A 20157-nucleotide genomic window follows, 5' to 3' on the forward strand; every position below is an offset into this window, starting at 1 on the left:
AGCCCTGAGGTTAGACCTTTAGTAGTTGAGCCTTCCCTGAGTGAGGTAGTCCCTGGTGAGTTCCGCATGCAAAGACCCCCCCCCAGTCCTTGCCGTTCAGTGCCCCACCCTGGCCAAGCCCACTCCTACTTCTGCTCCTGAGACCCAAGTTTGTAGGGAGAGAGCCTGGCTTACAGAGCTGCCCCACAGACAGAACTTCAGCTGTGACTCAGTAGGTCCGAATGTGCTCAGCAGTTAAACCTGTACTGAAGCTCTGGGACCATCTGCAGCAGAGATACTTGGTCCACAAAGGCCGTGATAGCTGATTCAACAATTGACCAAACCCCAAAACTGTGTTTAAATTAGCTATAAAGTATTCGGTAAATAGCTATTGTGGTGAAAGAAGTAGTATTTGAAGATAAAATGCCCATAATGAATGCTAATTAGGAAATTTTGGAAGTGCTCTTCAGTGTGGTGGCCAGACGCCAGATGCTATCCCCTCCTTTGCCTTTTCTTTTGCGGACACACTGCTGTTACCAGATGGGGCAGGGAGAGGAGGTTTTGACAGAAAGTTCTCATAAGAGGAGTGTGGCTCACCCAGGGGTGCCTTCAACACGAATCTCTTACACAGCAGCCTGTGAAGCAGGAGACCTTTAGGACACCCTTAAGCAGGGAGGGGAGCAGAGCGGCGTCAGTCTGCGGAGGCCGGGTTGCCCGAGTTCAACCTGGTGTCCTCCTCCTAAGTGGCGGGCAGGACATCCACCTGTCGTCGTGTGCTCAGCTGTCAGTAATCAGTTCCGTACTGGAATTTTGGAAGACTCACAGCAAACATATTTAGAACTATGAAAACAACCATGTGAAGTGATGTGTGATCATCTCTAAATCACAAAAAGAACAGGACAATCTTAGCAGTGCTTTAAATTGTAAGAAAAAAGTGTGATTACCTCTTGTATATTATGTAATGTTATCTGTAAATTGAATTTATACAATCTGACTGATTGTATCCTTATGCTATTGAAACAAATATTCTGTCCTTCATGAATCATTTTTCTGTAAGTTACTGTTTGTGATTTGGCTGTTTAGTTAGTTCCCCTTTGGGAATTCTTGATGGAGTGTGAGTGTAGGGGTGGGAGATCATTATGGGAATGTTAGCATTCCTGATGTAAGTTGTCACAACTTAGGATCTTTGGGGTACCTGTTTCTTAACAAATACCTATTCTGTAAACTGATGCTGTGCCCTGAAGCTCCCAGTCTGTCTCCGTGTGACTGTCCTTCCCCACCAGTGTGCTGAATGCCTCGGCGCTTTACTTAAGCACAAGTCCTGTGTTTACAAAGACTCAAACATTAGCAAGTTTTTGATAAATTAATGCTCATTGAATTTTTTTCTAAGCCTCAAACATCTACTCTAGCTATTTCAGTCACCATTATTGTTTCATTCATTGTAATTCTGGTACCAGAAACTAATGAATTTACCTAACGGTTTTTGTGCTTTACTGATTATGATCCTATTGGTCATTGTAAAATGAGTTGAATTGGTCCTTAATCATTAACACCTAATACTAGTATATTTAGCTTAACTTATGTGTTGCAACTCATAAGTGAATGACAAAAAGGGCTGTTACCTTCTGGATATGTCACAAGAGGCACATAAGAGCATATCTGAGATCCATTTGTTTAAAAGACATGCTGGTCCACACGCACTTTTGATCCCTGGAGGTTAACAATGTTAGTCATTGCTGTAGTGCCCTTCCCGCCGCCTCCACCATGCTATTGCTTTAGCACTGTGTGTAATTTTTTATAAAACATGTAACAAGTTCTGACAGTTGGGGTGAGTTTACTCATGAATTGGGCGCTTGGTTCTGTAGTTGGTGGCTAGGGGGCTAATCCCTCCCTTTCAGCGGCCACCATCAGGGCTGGGTAGGCCTGGTGGTGACTTCGTGGGATGGGAACCATTCGTTCTTTTGCAATAAGCTCCTCAAACACTCGGCTTTATTTTCCCACAGGATTTCCCACGTGAAAGCCCTTAATAAAATTTACCTCTGAAGGATGAAAACTGGATTTAGATTCTAAAATTCACACAAATATTTTGTTTTCAGGTCTCGAGTCACCACGTCCAAATATAATCCTTGGGTTAGTAATCTGTCATAAAATAAAACGTCCTTCAAATGCTGGAGAGTTAGACAGGATTGAGAAGAAATGGCCCCGATTTCAACAGGAAGAAGTGGATGTTTCCATCTACCCCAAGATAACTGCAGCCCCGCGGTCTGAGGAGAAGCCCTCCAAGTGTCCTCTGTACCCTGCAGGCACCGCTGTCGGCACCACACCCACAGGGTCCCCTCCACCTCCACCCTCTCTTCCAGAAATATCAGTGTTAAAAATACAGTCATCCATCAAGCCAGAAGCTACCCGGATTGACACAGCCTCATCTAAGCGAGCAGCAGTCACTACAACTTCCTGTGTCGTGTCAAATATGTGGAAAACAGCTTCACCACTGGAACCCATCTTGCAAGTTCTCTTCGGAAAGAAGAAATCATTTGAGCCCCCTGCCAAGGAGTCTGTCGGAGCTCTTCCTTCCTTCCACCAGGACTCCAACACCAAGGCAGACGACGGGGTGTCCACAGCTCCTTGGCCAGATCCAACTGTTCAGCATTTTGCTCAGTTCTCAAAGGCTCAGGCTCTAGAGGAAGAGGAGGAGGATCAGCCGCACAGCCCTGAAGAAGAGCAGAACCTGGAGAGAGCCTTGGATGCACAGCTCGCCAAGCGAGGGAAAATAGTGATTATTAGTTAAGAAACTACAAATTAAATAGAAAACTTTTCACTGTGAAGTACAAGATATGCCTGTTGTATTTTTCAAGTCCTTCTGAAGTGTGAAATAAGAGAAAACCTGGCTAATTTATTTGACTGTACAAATACATGTTGATAATTTTTATATTTTCATGAAATTTTTCAGATGCAAATTTAGAGAATTTCATATGTTCTTTTGGAGTCTATTGCATTACACATCACTACAGATTTTCACTTTATAGCACAAATTTTTAAGGAAATATGGAGAACATGTCTATTTGGGGTGTTTGTGTTATAAACCAAGTGTCGCTATGTTAAATTACCTTAAAGCAGGGGTCATTTCCAATATTTAATATGTTGTGAAGGTTTTCTTTTTTTCTAATTTAAATATACAAAAGTAAAAATGAAGTTTGTTTCTTTAGGTTTTGTTGATAGAAATTTCTGTAAATTGTATTTATATTGCAGAGTATTTTATTACTGTATATTGGGCTGTCAGGTTCTGTTATTTGAAGTAGAATAAATATCTACAAAGAGTTTTGTCTCGTGTGTCTTCACTCAGCATTTTTTTCCCTAACACTGGGCAGTTAGAGGTTGGACAAGGGCACCTGGACCCCCAGCTTCTGTTGCCCTCGGCCCCTTCCTGAACTTGGGGGATGAGCCTAGTTCATGGCTGGCCACCTAGGTTCCCACATTCTTCATCACTCTGCAGGTGTCACACACCCCTGCTGGGGGCCACCAAGGAGCCTCCCTCCCAGGGAACCACAGAGTGTGATGAAGGGGGAAACGTGGTCACAGTGTAACAGTGAGGAGGTGCAGGGAGGGGCCGAGTATGTGGCTCCTGGGCAGGAGGTTGCCCCCAAATCCCAGCCCGTTGGGATTCAAGGGAGACTCCAGCTGCCATTCAGGCTTCTTAGGAAGTGACTGGGCAGAGTTGGTGGCCCAGACCCAGTACGTGCAGGTGGAATGGAGGTGGCTGTGCATGGCCACCACAGGGGGGAGCATGCAGGTTTGGGTCTGGCCCACCTTCCATATGACAGATTGATCTGGTCACCCTTGAGCCAGCAATTAGCTTTTCAACAAGTGTGTGTGTCCACAACTCAGCCATGAGCATAGACACTGAGGGGATGTTCCTGAACAAAGTGTTGACCAGCCCAGGCAGGACAGGCCTTGTGTGGCAGATTGTTCAGTGGGGCTGGTGTCTCGTTTCCCAGCCAAGCTCATGCAGACCAAGCAGACCTGAGGGAAGTGTAACAAGGGAGCGGACTTCATAAGGGGACCCCTCTGGCCACCAGTGCTAGCCACACAGCCCCCACTCCCTTCAGACTGCTGTCACAGCTATTGACACTGTCTCCACAATGGCTCCATCACCTCACGGGTCATGGCGAGCTGAGCGGTGACACATGTGCAGGTGTCCCTCATGGAAGACTGCTCTGAAGCGAGCTCCCAGTAGCTGACAGTGAGGAAAGTGGAGTTGGTTTCTCAGGTCCCCTTGCCTCATATCCAGCTGGGTTGACTCAGCACATCCATTGTAAACAAATGACGTTAGAGTGAGTGTGCTTGTGCCCAGGCACCCCTTGGCTCATTGCCACTGTTGTGTACTTCAGTATGGAAGGCAGCGGCTCTGAACTGGTCGGTGGAGCTCATGTCTGAAGAATAAAGCATGTCCACTTTCCTGGCTGCTGCTCGGTTTTTCTTTCCCTTACCTGACTCAGGACCTGCACAGGACGAGGCAGAGGGGTCTGCAATCCAGCCCGACAGTGACAGTTTGCCAGAGAGCGTAAGTTCCAATTCCACTACACAGACACTAAGGGGTGCCTGGCACAGCCACTGGCTCCACACTTTGTGGCATGCAGGTTGCCATCAGGGTGGCCTCCCAGATGCCTGGGAAAATATGCCTCCACATCAAAGCCCTGTGGCCTTGCAGGCCTCAGATGTTGTCTGGTCTCATTCTCGTTCACCCCAAAGCCCTGTTGAAACCCTCCTGCTGCATCAGGCAGCTCTGCCATGCTCCTTCCACTGCTCAAGCACCTGTCCACCCAGACATCTCCTCTAGGACCAGCTCTAATGGCTCCAGCCCATGGTTCCATTTCGCCAACATCACCCACAACACTTGTGCACAGTGCCATGCATGGCTCTCTAGAAACCTGACAGGTGAAGAGTCCAGCCCTAGCCTGTTCCTACACAAGGGCACAGCCATGTCCACCTCACAGGGCAGAGAAATGCCAGGGACAGAGATCCCCGGCTGCCAGTGCACAGGGGCCACTTGGGTGTGGCTCCTAGTCCTGGCACATCTGCCGAGGCAGCTGTCAGAAAGTGGAAAGAGCCATCTCTCTAGAAAACTTGAAGGTGTTGGGGCCTCCAGTGGAGGGTAACACCCAAAGGGAATGGGTACCCCCTGCCCCTCCATGCCACGCCAGGCCCTTGGCCCCACGGAACTCCATGGCATCAGCAGTGGTGGCAGTAGTGGGGCCCTTAGCTGTGGCTGTGCCCTGGACGGGGCCTGACCAGGAGGAAAGGAAAGGAAAGGCAGGAGCCACGTGGGTTTTAGCACAGGCAGGACCTTGTGCACTCAGTGGCAGGGCAGGGACAGGGCACTTGACTGGTAGCCACTGAGTCCAACACCTGCTTCCTGCAGAACACTCAGCAAAAGAGAGGAAGAAAAACTAAAGTCTCCCATAATTTTATTTATTTATTTATTTATTTATTTATTTTTAATTTTATTTTCTCGATATACATTGTGGCTGATTATTGCTCCCCATCACCAAAACCTCCTTCCCTTCTCCCTCTCCCCTCCCCCCTCCCCCCCAACAATGTCCTTTCTGTTTGCTTGTCGTATCAACTTCAAATAATTGTGGTTGTTATATCTTCTCCCCCCCCGTTTGTGTGTGTGTGTGTGTGTGTGAATTTATATATTAATTTTTAGCTCCCACCAATAAGTGAGAACATGTGGTATTTCTCTTTCTGTGCCTGACTTGTTTCACTTAATATAATTCTCTCAAGGTCCATCCATGTTGTTGCAAATGGCAGTATTTCATTTGTTTTTATAGCTGAGTAGTATTCCATTGTGTAGATGTACCACATTTTCCGTATCCACTCATCCGATGATGGGCATTTGGGCTGGTTCCAACTCTTGGCTATTGTAAAGAGTGCTGCGATAAACATTGGGAAACAGGTATACCTTCGACTTGATGATTTCCATTCCTCTGGGTATATTCCCAACAGTGGGATAGCTGGGTCGTATGGTAGATCTATCTGCAATTGTTTGAGGAACCTCCATACCATTTTCCATAGAGGCTACACCATTTTGCAGTCCCACCAACAATGTATGAGAGTTCCTTTTTCTCCGCAGCCTCGCCAGCATTTATCGTTCACAGTCTTTTGGATTTTAGCCATCCTAACTGGAGTTAGATGGTATCTCAGTGTGGTTTTGATTTGCATTTCCCGGATGCTGAGTGATGTTGAGCATTTTTTCATATGTCTGTTGGCCATTTGGATATCTTCCTTAGAGAAATGCCTATTTAGCTCTTTTGCCCATTTTTTAATTGGGTTGCTTGTTTTCTTCTTGTACAGTTGTTTGAGTTCCTTATATATTCTGGATATTAATCCTTTGTCAGATATATATTTTGCAAATATTTTCTCCCACTCTGTTGGTTGTCTTTTAACTCTTTTAATTGTTTCTTTTGCTGTGCAGAAGCTTTTTAGTTTGATATAATCCCATTTGTTTATTTTTCCTTTGGTTGCCCGTGCTTTTGGGGTCGTATTCATGAAGTCTGTGCCCAGTCCTATTTCCTGAAGTGTTTCTCCTATGTTTTCTTTAAGAAGTTTTATTGTTTCAGGGTGTATATTTAAATCCTTAATCCATTTTGAGTTGATTTTAGTATACGGCGAGAGGTATGGATCTAGTTTCATTCTCCTGCATATGGATATCCAGTTTTCCCAGCACCATTTGCTGAATAGGCAGTCCCTTCGCCAGTGAATAGGCTTGGTGCCTTTGTCAAAGATCAGCTGACAGTAAGTGTGTGGGTTGATTTCTGGATTCTCTATTCTATTCCATTGGTCAGTGTGTCTCTTTTTATGCCAGTACCATACTGTTTTGGTTATTATAGCTTTGTAGTATAGCTTAAAGTCAGGTAGTGTTATGCCTCCAGCTTTATTTTTTTTGCTCAGCATTGCTTTGGCTATGCGTGGTCTTTTATTGTTCCATATAAATGTCTGGATAGTTTTTTCCATTTCTGAGAAAAATGTCATTGGAATTTTGATGGGGATTGCATTGAATTTGTATATCACTTTGGGTAGTATGGACGTTTTCACAATGTTGATTCTTCCAATCCAAGAGCATGGGATATCTTTCCATCTTCTTGTATCCTCTCTAATTTCTCTCAGCAGTGGTTTGTAGTTCTCATTATAGAGATTTTTCACCTCCTTGGTTAACTCAGTTCCTAAGTATTTTATTGTTTTGGTGGCTATTGTAAATGGGCAGGCTTTCTTGATTTCTCGTTCTGCATGTTCACTATTGGAGAAAAGAAATGCTACTGATTTTTGTGTGTTGATTTTGTATCCTGCTACTGTGCTGAAATCATTTATCAATTCCAAGAGTTTTTTTGTAGAGGTTTGAGGCTGTTCGATATATAGGATCATGTCATCTGCAAACAGGGACAATTTGACTTCATCTTTTCCAATCTGGATGCCCTTTATTTCCTTCTCTTCTCTGATTGCTCTGGCTAGTACTTCCAACACTATGTTGAATAGGAGTGGTGAGAGTGGGCATCCTTGTCTAGTTCCTGTTCTTAAAGGAAAAGCTTTCAGCTTTTCTCCATTCAGGATGATATTGGCAGTGGGTTTGTCATATATGGCTTTAATTATGTTGAGATACTTTCCGTCTATACCTAACTTATAGAGGGTCTTTGTCATGAATGAGTGCTGAAATTTATCAAATGCTTTTTCAGCATCTATAGAGATGATCATATGGTCCTTGTGTTTGAGTTTATTAATATGGTGTATCACATTTATCGATTTGCGTATGTTGAACCAACCTTGCATCCCTGGGATGAATCCCACTTGATCGTGATGAATAATTTTTCGTATATGTTGCTGTATTCTGTTTGCTAGTATTTTAGTGAGGGTTTTTGCATCTATATTCATCAAGGATATCGGCCTGTAGTTTTCTTTTTTGGTTATATCTTTACCTGGTTTTGGTATCAGGATGATGTTTGCTTCATAGAATGAGTTTGGGAGATTTGCGTCCGTTTCAATCTTTTGGAATAGTTTGTAAAGAATCGGTGTCAATTCCTGTTTCAATGTTTGGTAAAATTCTGCTGTGAATCCATCTGGTCCTGGGCTTTTCTTTGTTGGGAGCCTTCTGATAACAGCTTCAATCTCCTTTATTGTTATTGGTCTGTTCAAATTTTCTACGTCTTCACGGTTCAGTTTTGGGAGCTTGTGTGTGTCCAGAAATTTATCCATTTCCTCCAGTTTTTCAAATTTGTTGGCGTATAGTTGTTTATAGTAGTCTCGAATGATTCCTTGTATTTCAGATGAATCAGTTGTAATATCGCCTTTTTCATTTCTAATTTTTGTTATTTGAGTCTTCTCTCTTCTTTTTTTTGTTAGCCATGCTAATGGTTTGTCAATTTTATTTATCTTTTCAAAACACCAACTTTTTGATTCGTTGATCTTTTGAATTGTTTTTTGGTTTTCAATTTCATTCAGTTCTGCTCTGATCTTAATGATTTCTTTCCGTCTGCTAACTTTAGGTTTGGATTGTTCTTGTTTTTCTAGTTCTTTAAGGTGAAGTGTTAGGTTGTTCACTTGCCATCTTTCCATTCTTCTGAAGTGAGCGTTTAATGCAATAAATTTTCCTCTCAATACTGCTTTTGCAGTATCCCACAGGTTTTGGTATGATGTATCATAGTTTTCAGTAGTTTCAATAAATTTTTTGATTTCCTGCTTGATTTCTTCTTGGACCCATATGTCATTAAGTAGAATGCTGTTTAATTTCCATGTGTTTGTATATTTTCCAGAGTCTCCCATAATTTTATACCCAGCACTGACTGCTGTTGACATATTGGGATTTTTCCTTCTCTCATATTTTGTTTAACATCCCATTTCTTCATCCAATAAAGCTGTTAAATAAAATTTCTTCAAATATTTAAACACTGCATATTAAACATTTAAACAATAAATTCAATATTTAACAGTTAATTTTTCCAAATACTTAGATATCGGTTATGAACATATTTAATCAAGTACTCTTAAGCACTTAATTAAAATCACATCCATAATGAAGGTTTATCAGATGCTCTTAGGTACTTACACCTTTAAGAGCAAAGGAAACACAAATCCCAGTGGTGACAAGACACGCATCACGTGGTTTCCACACTGCTGGTGCCACAGACACACGCCCGTCCCTTCCTCTTCCTTCCTCTTCCTTGTGTCAGCCTGTGGCCAAGGAGGAGAATGTGACAGGACCAGATGGATGACAGCCAGTGAGGGGGACTGTGGGAGACAGAGACAGAGAGAAGTGGAGAGACAGGGAGAGACTGAGACAGACAGAGGAACAGAAACAGAGATCGTGAGAGATAAAGGCAGAGATAGGGAGACACAAAGACACACAGAGATGGGGAGACAGTGAGACAGAGGGACAGAGACAGGGTGAGACAGGAACAGACATGGAGGGAAAGAAAGAGGGACAGAAATTTTGAGACAGGGAGAGATGAGGGATGGATATGGATAGACATGAAGAAACAGAGAGACAGAGGGACAGAGAGAGAAAGAGATGGCAAAAGATAGTGAGAGACAGAGACAGCAAAAGATAGAGAGACAGCAGGAGATACAGAGATAGGGAGAGACAGTGAGAGACAGGTGGACAGAGACAGGGAGATGGAGAAACAGATACAGAGACAATGAGAGATAGAGGGGGACAGAGACATGGAGAGATAGCGAGACAGAGACAGAGACAGAGACAGAAGCTGGAGAAAGAGGCTCTTTCAAACAATCATCACTTACTTGATCAGAAAACCACAAGCAAACCTCTGTGAGAAGCGCTCCAGGTGGAAGAATCCGAAACTGGAATTGGCGAATTCATAAAGTTTGAGTCAAAACCTCTGGGGTGCCTAGTCTTGGACGTTTCCACAAATTGAGGAGTTTTACCACCAGAAACACTACCAGGCTCTCACATAGGTCACAAAATAATGGCTTTCAGCTTCCAGCAGGAGGGAGAAAGTAGGCATTTAAAATACGCCCATTGAATTCTGTCCTCCTTAACAGCTGCTGCCTTCAAAGGAAATGATTTCTTAAGAGCCTAATAACCAACTGAGATTTTACTGGGGCCAAACCTCCTGGGGCAGGGGAAATGCCCAACTCCATCCCTCTCGAAGCTTCCAGTCCCAAGAAGGGGATAAGGACTGAGAAGCACTTATAAATGTCATAAGCCAAAGAGACAGAGTCTTCCTAAAATGAGGACAAATCATGGGTCAATGGAACGCTCCCCTCACCCCACAGCTCAGCTCTATATCAAAAGCAGAATACGCGTGTGATAACAGCACAACGCAGCTGGGAGGACTGTGTGCCTCTGACTTTACTTAAGAAGTCTCTAAGTGTATGCCAACAGTTTGCACAGCTAATGTCTAGAAACACACAATGTCCTGACACTGAGTCATGAGGAAATGGAAACTCTGAAAATGGAAACCGACCTACAGCTGGAGACTGACCCTGGTTCCAGAGAGAGCAAAGCACATCTTACTTGCGAAGTGTTGCACTTGCACGTTACAGTCTCTTTGGGGGCTACCAGAAGGTCTGAAACAGGCTCTCTTTTCCATTTTGTCTAAGTCAGAAGCCAATCAATACGGAAAATTCATAGAAATTGCTTGAAAATGTTAAGCAAACAAAAAGCCTGGAGCCACCTAGAGAATAAATTATGCTTGACACATACAATAGATCAACTAAAGCCCCAAAGGAAAAGCCAGAGTGAAAATTCATTTCAGTAATGAGGTATTCAACAGCACCCAGGACACTGGGGAACTAAGAGAGCTTTGTGCGTGCTGGGAAATGTGGGGACACTTTTTAAAAAAGACCTGAGAAAACCCTCATTTTTAGCACTGGCTGATTTCCAGGCTTGGTTCAGCAGGAAGTGAAGGCTGTCAGATCTTGAACAGCCTGGGTGCATATTAAATAAGTCCCTCAGCACAGAGTCATCCACAAAAACTGCAAAAGGTGAGGTTCCTCTGTTTGCTGCTTCTCTTTTTGGAATTCTCATTAGTCTTACACACACATATTCACATATTATGTATGTATTACATAAAGGCGTGTGCTTTTATGTAATTGTATTTAATATTTTATCAACATTTTATCATTGTTTTCTGTGACAGTGTTAGTTCAACAAACTACCATCACTGGAATTCAGAACCACAATCTTGTTTGCTGTTTAAATTTTATATAAATTGAATTATGTAGTTGTAGTGTGCATACTTCTGTGTCTGGTTGCTTTTATGCAATATTATATATGAGAAAGTCATTCATGTCACTGTATATAGGTATAGTACATTCATTAAAAAAAGTTTTGTATGTGTATTTTTATTCTTGTTTTATACATGAGGTCATCAAAAATTAATTGAAATATTTGTATTATATTTTAATTTTATTTTTCTGTGAACTTTTTGAAGTACACTTGTATGTGCATATATGTATAGATAGATAAATATAATTTACCATTTTAAACATTTTTAAGTGCACGGTTCAACCAGTAAGTACATCACAAAATTTTAAGGTGCATAACATTCTGTGTGAATAAAATGATGGCTGAAGAACAGTGTAAATATATTTAATGCCACTGAACTGTATACTTCAAATGGTTAAAATAGTAAATTTTATATATTATACACCTTAAAATTATAAAATTTTCAATTATGCCTTAATAAAAATGGAAAAAATTTTAAAAACCAGACAGAAAATGTATGTTGATGAGGACATAGGCAGACTGGAAACTTTGTGCTCTGTGGGTATCATTTTAAGACAGTACAGACTAGAGACAAAACAGTATGGTGGTTTCTCAAAAAAATGAAAAGTAGACTTTTCTTATGATCCAGCAATACCATTTCTGCATATGTGCCCAAGTAAATAAAAGTGTGAACTAGAAGAGATATTTACACATTCATGTTGACATAGCATTTTTCAAATTAGTCAAAGGTAGAAGCAGTCTAAATATCCACAGATGTATACATGAATAAACAAAATGTGATATACACATACAATGGAATACAACTTATTTTAAAAAAGAAAGGAAATTCTGACATATTTTACAACATTCATGAACCTTAAGCCCATTATGTCATGTAAAAAAAGTTACAAAAATCCAAATGCTGCATAATTCTACTTGTATGAGGTACCTAGAGTAGTCAAATGCATAGAGAAAGAAAGTAGAATGGTGTTTGCAAAAGACAGGAGGAGGAAACATTGGGAGTTATTTTTTAAATAGGTACAGAGTTTCACTTTTGCAAGATGAAAAATGTTCTGAAGATTAATGGTGAAAATTGTACAACAAAGTAAATGCCCTTAATGCCACTAAAATATACACTTAAAAAGTGATAAAATGGTAAATTTAATAATATGTGTATTTTACCACAATTTTTAAAAAGTGATGGAGTTTGGATGTGTTGTCCCACCCAAACTCAATGGAAATCTGATCCCCAATGTGGCAGTGCTGGAAACTGATTGAGTCATGGGGGCAGGTCCTTCATGAATGGATTAATGCTCTCCCTGGGGAGGGGGGATTAATGAGTGAGTTGTCACTGTATTAGTTCCCAGGAGAGCTCACTGTTTAAAAAGACCCTGGCACCTTCTCTCTCTCTCTGTTGCTTCCTCTCTCTTGCTTCCTCTCACCATGTGATCTGCTTGTACCCGCCGGCACCTGCTAATTTTCACCATGAGTAGAAGCAGCCTGAGGCCCATGCCCGATGCAGCTGTCCCAGAATCATAAGCCAAATACACCTCTTTTCCTTATAAATTACCCAGTCTCAAGTAATTCTGTTATAGCAACCCAAAATGGACTAATACGAAAGGGAAGCTGTCACCTCTAGGTATGATAATACAATAGGCAAACATTACAGGTCCAAAAATAGAAAGTGATTAAAATCATTATTTTATATAAATCAAATCAGTCTTTAAATGCAGTCTTAAAAATATATCACCGATGAACAAGTGGTTTATGTAAACACAAATGACATTATAAAAACAGAAATAAAACATGGTAATTGTATGTAAATAAATGGGAAGAACTTTGTAAGTGGAAAATAAAGCCTAAGAGTCATTTAGGATAAGAATAATACATTTAAATGTCTTGCTTTTTTTCAGGAAGGTTAAACAGAGACAAAGTCTAAATCAATTACAAACCAAATAATGAAATAATGAGTAATAATTAATTTTATAAGGGATAATTATTTTTAAAAAATACTCCAACAAAGCAAAACTAACAAAACTTGCCAAATCATCTGAAACAGAAACAAATAATGCCTAAAAGTAAAAGTTCTCAAATCCATTTATGTAATTAGATAATTTCTCTTAATAAATGGTCACAGACAACAGATGTTACAAAAGATTACAGTATTAAAAAAAATAATCCAGTCTGTTTAGATGAAAAAAAAATACTCATAATTTCAGAAAAGACACGTCATGAGAACAGGTTTGATAGGTCCCCAGAATCTCTCATCCAGCTGACTGGTGTCAGACTTCTCCTAGAAAAAGCGACTTCATACAGGTTGTGCCTGGTGGATCTTGCTGAATGCCTAAATCTTAGAAGATCACAAGAAATATTAAAAGAAAAAAATCAGGGAAACATAGCTGCATTAAAAGACCCAAATAAATCTTCACATCCCTAAAAAATGGAGATGTATTAATTACCTGACAAAGAATCCAAATAACCATCTTAACGATGCCCAGTGAACTATAAATAGGAATACAGACAACTAAACACAATCAAGAAAAAGAAAGTATCAGCAAAGAGATCAAGCTGTAAAACAAAAACAAAAACAAAAATGGTGAAGCTGAAGAACACAAAAAGAAATTATGTCTGAGAAATTCTCAAATTTAAGGAAAAAAACAGACATCAAAATTGAATATCTCAATGAACCCCAATTAGGATCAACACAGAGACATTAAAATTAAATTTTCAAAAGTCACAGACAGAGTTTTAAAGGAGCAAGAGGAAAGTGATGTGCCACCTACGAGGGCGCTTCTATGTGACATCAGTGAGTTTCTCAGCAGAAACCTTGTAGCCAGAAAGGAGTGGAGGGATGTGGTCAAAGTGCTTCAAAATCTTCCAACCGAGAATAGTGTATCCAGTGAAGCTGTGCTTCCTAATGAAGAGAAAATAAATAATTTTCATGATAAACAAAGACTGAAAAAGTTTATCACAACTAGATGTGCCCTAAAAAAATGCTAAAGGGGGTCCCTCCCCTTTGGGGGGGATGATGGCAGAAGCAACAGAAAATCATATAAAAATGCAAAGAATGTGTAGCTCTCTGGGAAACGTACGTCCATATGCGTGTATAGAATTCTGTAACATCATAATGAAGGTGCATAAAACACTTTAAATCGTGCTTTAGAATTGAAAGAGAAAAGCATAAAATAAGCAGAAAACTGTTAATAGGTAAAGAATACACATATATGATATTTGAAATACTAAGAAAGTTGAGAGAAGATGTATAAAGAAAAAAATAGTATGAAATTGAACTTGTTACCAGCTTAATAAAATATATTGTTTACCTTTAGGTGCTTTATGTTATCCCCATGGTAACCACAAAGAAAATAAATATAGAAATGCACAAAAGGAAATAACATAAACCAAATCATGTCACTGCAGAAATGAACAACACAGGAGGAAGACAGTGAGAGACAAAGAGGAACAGAACAGCTGCTGGGACAGAAAACACTGAACAAAATGGCACCAGTGACTCCACCTACTTCAGAAATTTCTGTAAATATACATGGATTGAACTTTATATCAAAAGACACAAACTGGCTAAAAGAATTAGAAATAAAATGATGTTTATCAGAGACTTATTTTAAATCTAAGAACAGAAATAGGCTAAAAATGACATGATAAAAAAGACAGTCCGGGAAATGGGAACCAAATCAGAGCAGGGGTGGCCATAACTATATCAGGCAAAACACACTTTAAGTCAAAAACTGTCATGAGATCAGAAAGGACACTGTATGACATGTGAGACCCCCCTACAGAGCTATCCTGCATTTCTCAGGGTAAAAAGCGGGGAGAATGGCAAGGCAGCCCGAGCACAGAGGTGATGCTGGCATCGCACCAGACCCTGAGACTCGGACCTCTGGTTCTGAATGTCCTGGTGCTCACAATGCCTGTCTCGGCAGAGGACGCCTGGGTGAAACACATGGCTGGACTCAGAGAGACGCCCCCTTCCTGAGGGCCACTTCCCACCTGGGGGACTGTCCCTACTGCATGCTGATCACATGGTGTCCACCACGCTGTGATGACCTTGGGATGCCAGCTGGTCTCTCCTGGTTTGGAGGGTCCCTCCAAACCCCCACCATGCTCTAAAGATCCCGTGGGCTGGCTGGTTCACTCACTTGCTTAGAGCCTGGTGCTGTTAACACCAAGGTCGATGGTCCAGATCCCCTTACTGACATGATGCTAAAAAAAACCCACAGACCTCGGGTGACAGCTGGTCTCCCACAGATGGGAAGTTCTGTCCATCATGCTCTAAAGATCTCAGGGTGCCAGAGATCTCCTGTGGATGTGGATCAGAAGACCCATCTGCCATGCGCTAATGACCTTGTGGTGCCTGCGGATGGGTCCCCCCTGTGACTTCCTGTGGTTCTGGGGAAAGGAATTAAATTCTGTTCTTGCTTCTCTACAGAAACCCACAATCAGCTCCTGTGAACACCCATCTAATAGGTATGGGCTCAGCTAGATGCGAGGAGTTAGTGCAGCTCTGCAAACCTGTGTTCCAAGCAAGGTCTGGAGGTCTGTGAAAATACTTAGAGAAACACCAAGAGAAGAGAATGAAAGCTTTAAAATGGCAGCCTGTGCTAATACAGCCAATCAGTTAGGACAGGGCCATGGAGACACAGGAGGGGACAACACCTGTGACGGAGGTGAGATAGCCTGGGACACAGCCAGAACACTGATGATCTTTGATGACTGTGGGGCCACCACCGTGCAGTGGGAGAGCCAGCAAGGAGGGTGCAAACAGAGGTGGGCACACAAGACACACACAACACACTCAACGCACCATGCACACATACATGTACCAGATATGCACAAACACCACACATGCACCATGCACACATACCACACACGCCACACACACCATACACACACCACGCAGATACATGTACCATACATGCACACCACACACACACCATGAACACACACACAAGCACACTGCACATGCACCACACACTCACCACACATACAGATATACACACATCACACACATGCATGACACACACCATGTTAACACACCATACACATGCCATGCACGCATATGCACCACACACTTGCACGCACACTGCACACACACAAACACTCACCACACATACAGATGCACACAGCACACCAAGCACACCACACACACACCACACACCACACACAACATACATATACACACCACACGTATACATACATATGATGGCAGTGTGAGCAGAGGCAGGCACACACCACACACACACAGTATGAGTAGAGCCAGCCACTACACACACATACAAACACACAACAGGATAAGCAGATACACACACAAGATACTCTAATTAGAAAAATAAAAAAGAAGTTAAAGCAACAAACTTTTATTTAAAAAGCATAACCAGTTTGTTTTTGATTTTGTGGGCAGCTGGCTGGCGTGGGGATCCAAACACTTGACTTTGGGGTTATAACCCTGTGCCCAAAACCACTAAGCTAATCGGCCAGGCCAAAAAAGTGTAACTACTAAAGTCTACCTGACACATGCTTTTTTCTCAATTACCCTTAAGAAACCCTGTGTCAGGACAAGAATCTAAATATAGAAAATAAGATCTACACACAGGTTAAGGTCTGCGGGAAGCACATCTCTTCTGCACAGTATTGTTGAGACAGCTCCTACCCTGGGCCCGTCCCCTCACTGTGCTTCCATAGTGATGTGTTTTTCTTGTAAAATTATCAGGAAGACGAGACAATGTTTTTTATTTTTATTCTTATTTATTGCTTTTTAAAAAATATCCATCATCCACATAGAAAAAGCTCCAAGAGCTTATTGAACACACAACACCCCATCCCCCCAACTCTGAGAACATATTTTTTACAATCATCACAAGAAATGGCTAAAAAAAATCATTGTCAGTTATAAATCTCTGTCAATAACCTGTGACAATCCATTTCTGTCACTTGCTTCTCACATGAGTAGAGATTTAAGCTGGGATAGATGGGTGTATAGTTTGACCTGAAAAAAAGAGTTTGAATTTTTAGTTTAATTGAGTCTACCACAAGTTTTCTACCATTTTCTAAGACAGTGTGAAGAGAACATCTGCAAGAGGACTTCTGCCTGAGAGTAGTAAAAGCTAGAGTTGTGCGAGGAGGATTTAATACTGCCTTTATTTACCATCCTTCCTAAGTAGAATAATGAAGGGTACAGAGGGACGTTTTCTCATTTGCATTTAAAAAATCAACTTTTGAGCTCATCCCATTTCTCATATTTATTAACAAGGCCATTGAGACATTTATGCCAGTGTGTGTGTGTGTACGTGTGTGTGCACACAAATTCTACCATATTGCAAACTTCCACTCATCGGTCGAGACAGTGTTTGTTGCAGTGAATGCATATACTTTAATCATTGTTGTTCAGGACATTTATCAATATTAAGATTCATGAAGAACGTCAACCTCTCCACACAGACACTCTATCTAGAGGCCACTCTTTTAAGGTTTCTTTCTCCTTTCTTCCCAATAAGACCCATTAAAGAGAACTGCAGTGACCCGTGAAGGAGGCACAACAGACAGCTTTAGAAGAAGATGACTCTCTGCAAGAAGTGGCCACTCCTGAAAACCCATGGGCACTGGCCCCTGCAATCTCCTGCCCTCTCCACCTACCAGTTCTGCCTCCACACACGTCCATCCCACAGCTCCCAGGTGTGCACCTAACACTGTGTCTCAGAGGTCCTCTCTCTCTTCACTGAAACATGCTACCTCTAACCAAAATATCACACATGCTAACTGAAACAAAATGAAGGAAGGGGCTGCAAAATGTCACCTCTCCCAGGGTGACAGAGATGCAAAGGATTACTCAAAGCCCATTTCTTTTGAGCAGTGAGAGGCCCCTATGGGGTTAATTTTCAGGAACCCTCAAAAGAGAGGCATTCCCCCTCAGAAAATAAGCCCAAACTTGGGTTTTCTCTCAGTATTTATTCTCCAGTCCAGAAAGTTACAGAAAAGGAACATAAGTGGTTACAAAAAGAACAGTAAGATAATTGTCATGGCAACAATCATTAGGTTTAGCTGCACCAAGGACATCTGTTCTTAGAGCCAGCAATTTTGCTGTCTTACAATTCTTTATCTACAACAGAGACTTTAGCCTGGGGAAAGTTTTCTGTCTTTCACAAGCTTAACATTTCTATGTGTAATTCTAAAAAGTTAGGCTATACCTGAAATTACAGTGCCTTGGAAGCTAGGCCCTGTGAAATACATTTGCTTTATTAATGTTAGTATATTCCACATATCCCCCATTTTTATTTTATTTTTAAAGCCAAAGCTATAGATCAAGGTTTCGCCATTAATACAAAAACATTTTTAAATTAACTAAAAAAAATTATGGGCTTTTACCATTTCTTTATTTTGAAACATTGTTGGCTCCTTTTAACAATTAAAACATTACTACTTGCCTCCAGGATTTTAAAACTATTCATGAATATTGTCATTTTATGGCAATATAGTTATTAACATAAGTTCAATAAGGATCTGTTCTTCTTTTAACAGGACACAATTGGAAACACTGGTTATTTTACCAAGGATTTGTCTGGAATGTTATACTTTCAGTTATGACCAAACTGCCCTGCCACCTCCTGTCCCAGCCACTGTGGTACAAATATGTTAATTGGAGAGGGAAATTACACTCACCCTCAGGCTCAAGCCCAGACCCTCAGGCTCAAGCCCAGATTATAGATTTAAAGAATTGTTTTTTTAACATTCCCTGGCATGAAAATGATAGGGAAAAACTTGCATCTCCCCTCCCTAACATTAATGCCGGGCTCCTTTACAAAGATACCAATGGAAAGTCCTCCCTCAAGGTACGATCAATAGTAAGATGCTGCAGATCATGCCTTACACCCTGCTTGGATGGCTTTTCCAGGTGCCTTGATTATCATTACATGGATGACATTCTCATTGCTCTTCCAGACTTTAATCTACTTTTTCCAATTCAAATTAAAATTGGCTATGGACCCACATATACTCCTAAGGCCTTTCAATTATTTTATGATAATTAAATGTAACCCCACCAGACGGGCAATTGTAAAAAGAGCTAATGGCCTCCTCTAATCTCAACTACATAAACAAAAAAGGGGGCGTATGGAGAAAGGTTTGGCCCCTCATGAGCAGGTCTGTAAGGCCTTGTTGACTCTAAATTAAAAATAACAACAACTGCAATTCTGAAACTTTAACAGCCATAGAATGACATTTTATTCCCACTGAGGAAAGACCTAAACCCTTGGTTTCATGCCACTGCCTGCCGACGGGACCACAATAGTTGGAACCTGTTAAATTGTTCATATGGGGAAGGGGGTCTTTTGTTCTTTTCCTACAGGCCAACTTTGGATACCAGCAAAGGCCATTAGCCCCTATCGTGTGGCACCACGTGAGAACAAGTCCAATCCCAGAACTCCAGAATCACGTAACTATAAATTCCAAAGGTCCAGAGGTAACATGCCCGTTCATAACATATGGGCTTTTCCTTTTTATTCAGCCTTCCATAAGTAATAATGTTTATTGGACCCACGTTTTGAATCCTCCCATGTTTGAGCTACTTACTTGGGGTGACTCGGAGCCTCCTCTTTCATCTCATGATACCGCTGACACTGGAGGTCTCCGGGTCCATTACAAGTTTGCAGAATCAATTGTAGCACTCAGTTCACTGCTAGCAACTTTTGCATTCCCTTTCAACCACAATGGTATATAAATAATATTTTTACAGCTTTTAATTGTATTATAGCTGTGAAACATCAAATATTTATTCAAACTGCAGGAGTCAGTGGAAATTCTAAATGGGAAAAATTTCATCCTAAACCCAACATTCCTGTTGGTTCTCACCCCTGGATTGCTATTGGAAATGGTCTGGACTTTAATCGGGTCTCTTGCTGTTCAAATAATTCTACAGAAAATAAATTATGTTGGATAGCTAATGATAC

Source organism: Cynocephalus volans, chromosome 4 (genome assembly GCF_027409185.1).
Source record: "Cynocephalus volans isolate mCynVol1 chromosome 4, mCynVol1.pri, whole genome shotgun sequence".
In the NCBI taxonomy this organism is placed as follows: Eukaryota; Metazoa; Chordata; class Mammalia; order Dermoptera; family Cynocephalidae; genus Cynocephalus; species Cynocephalus volans.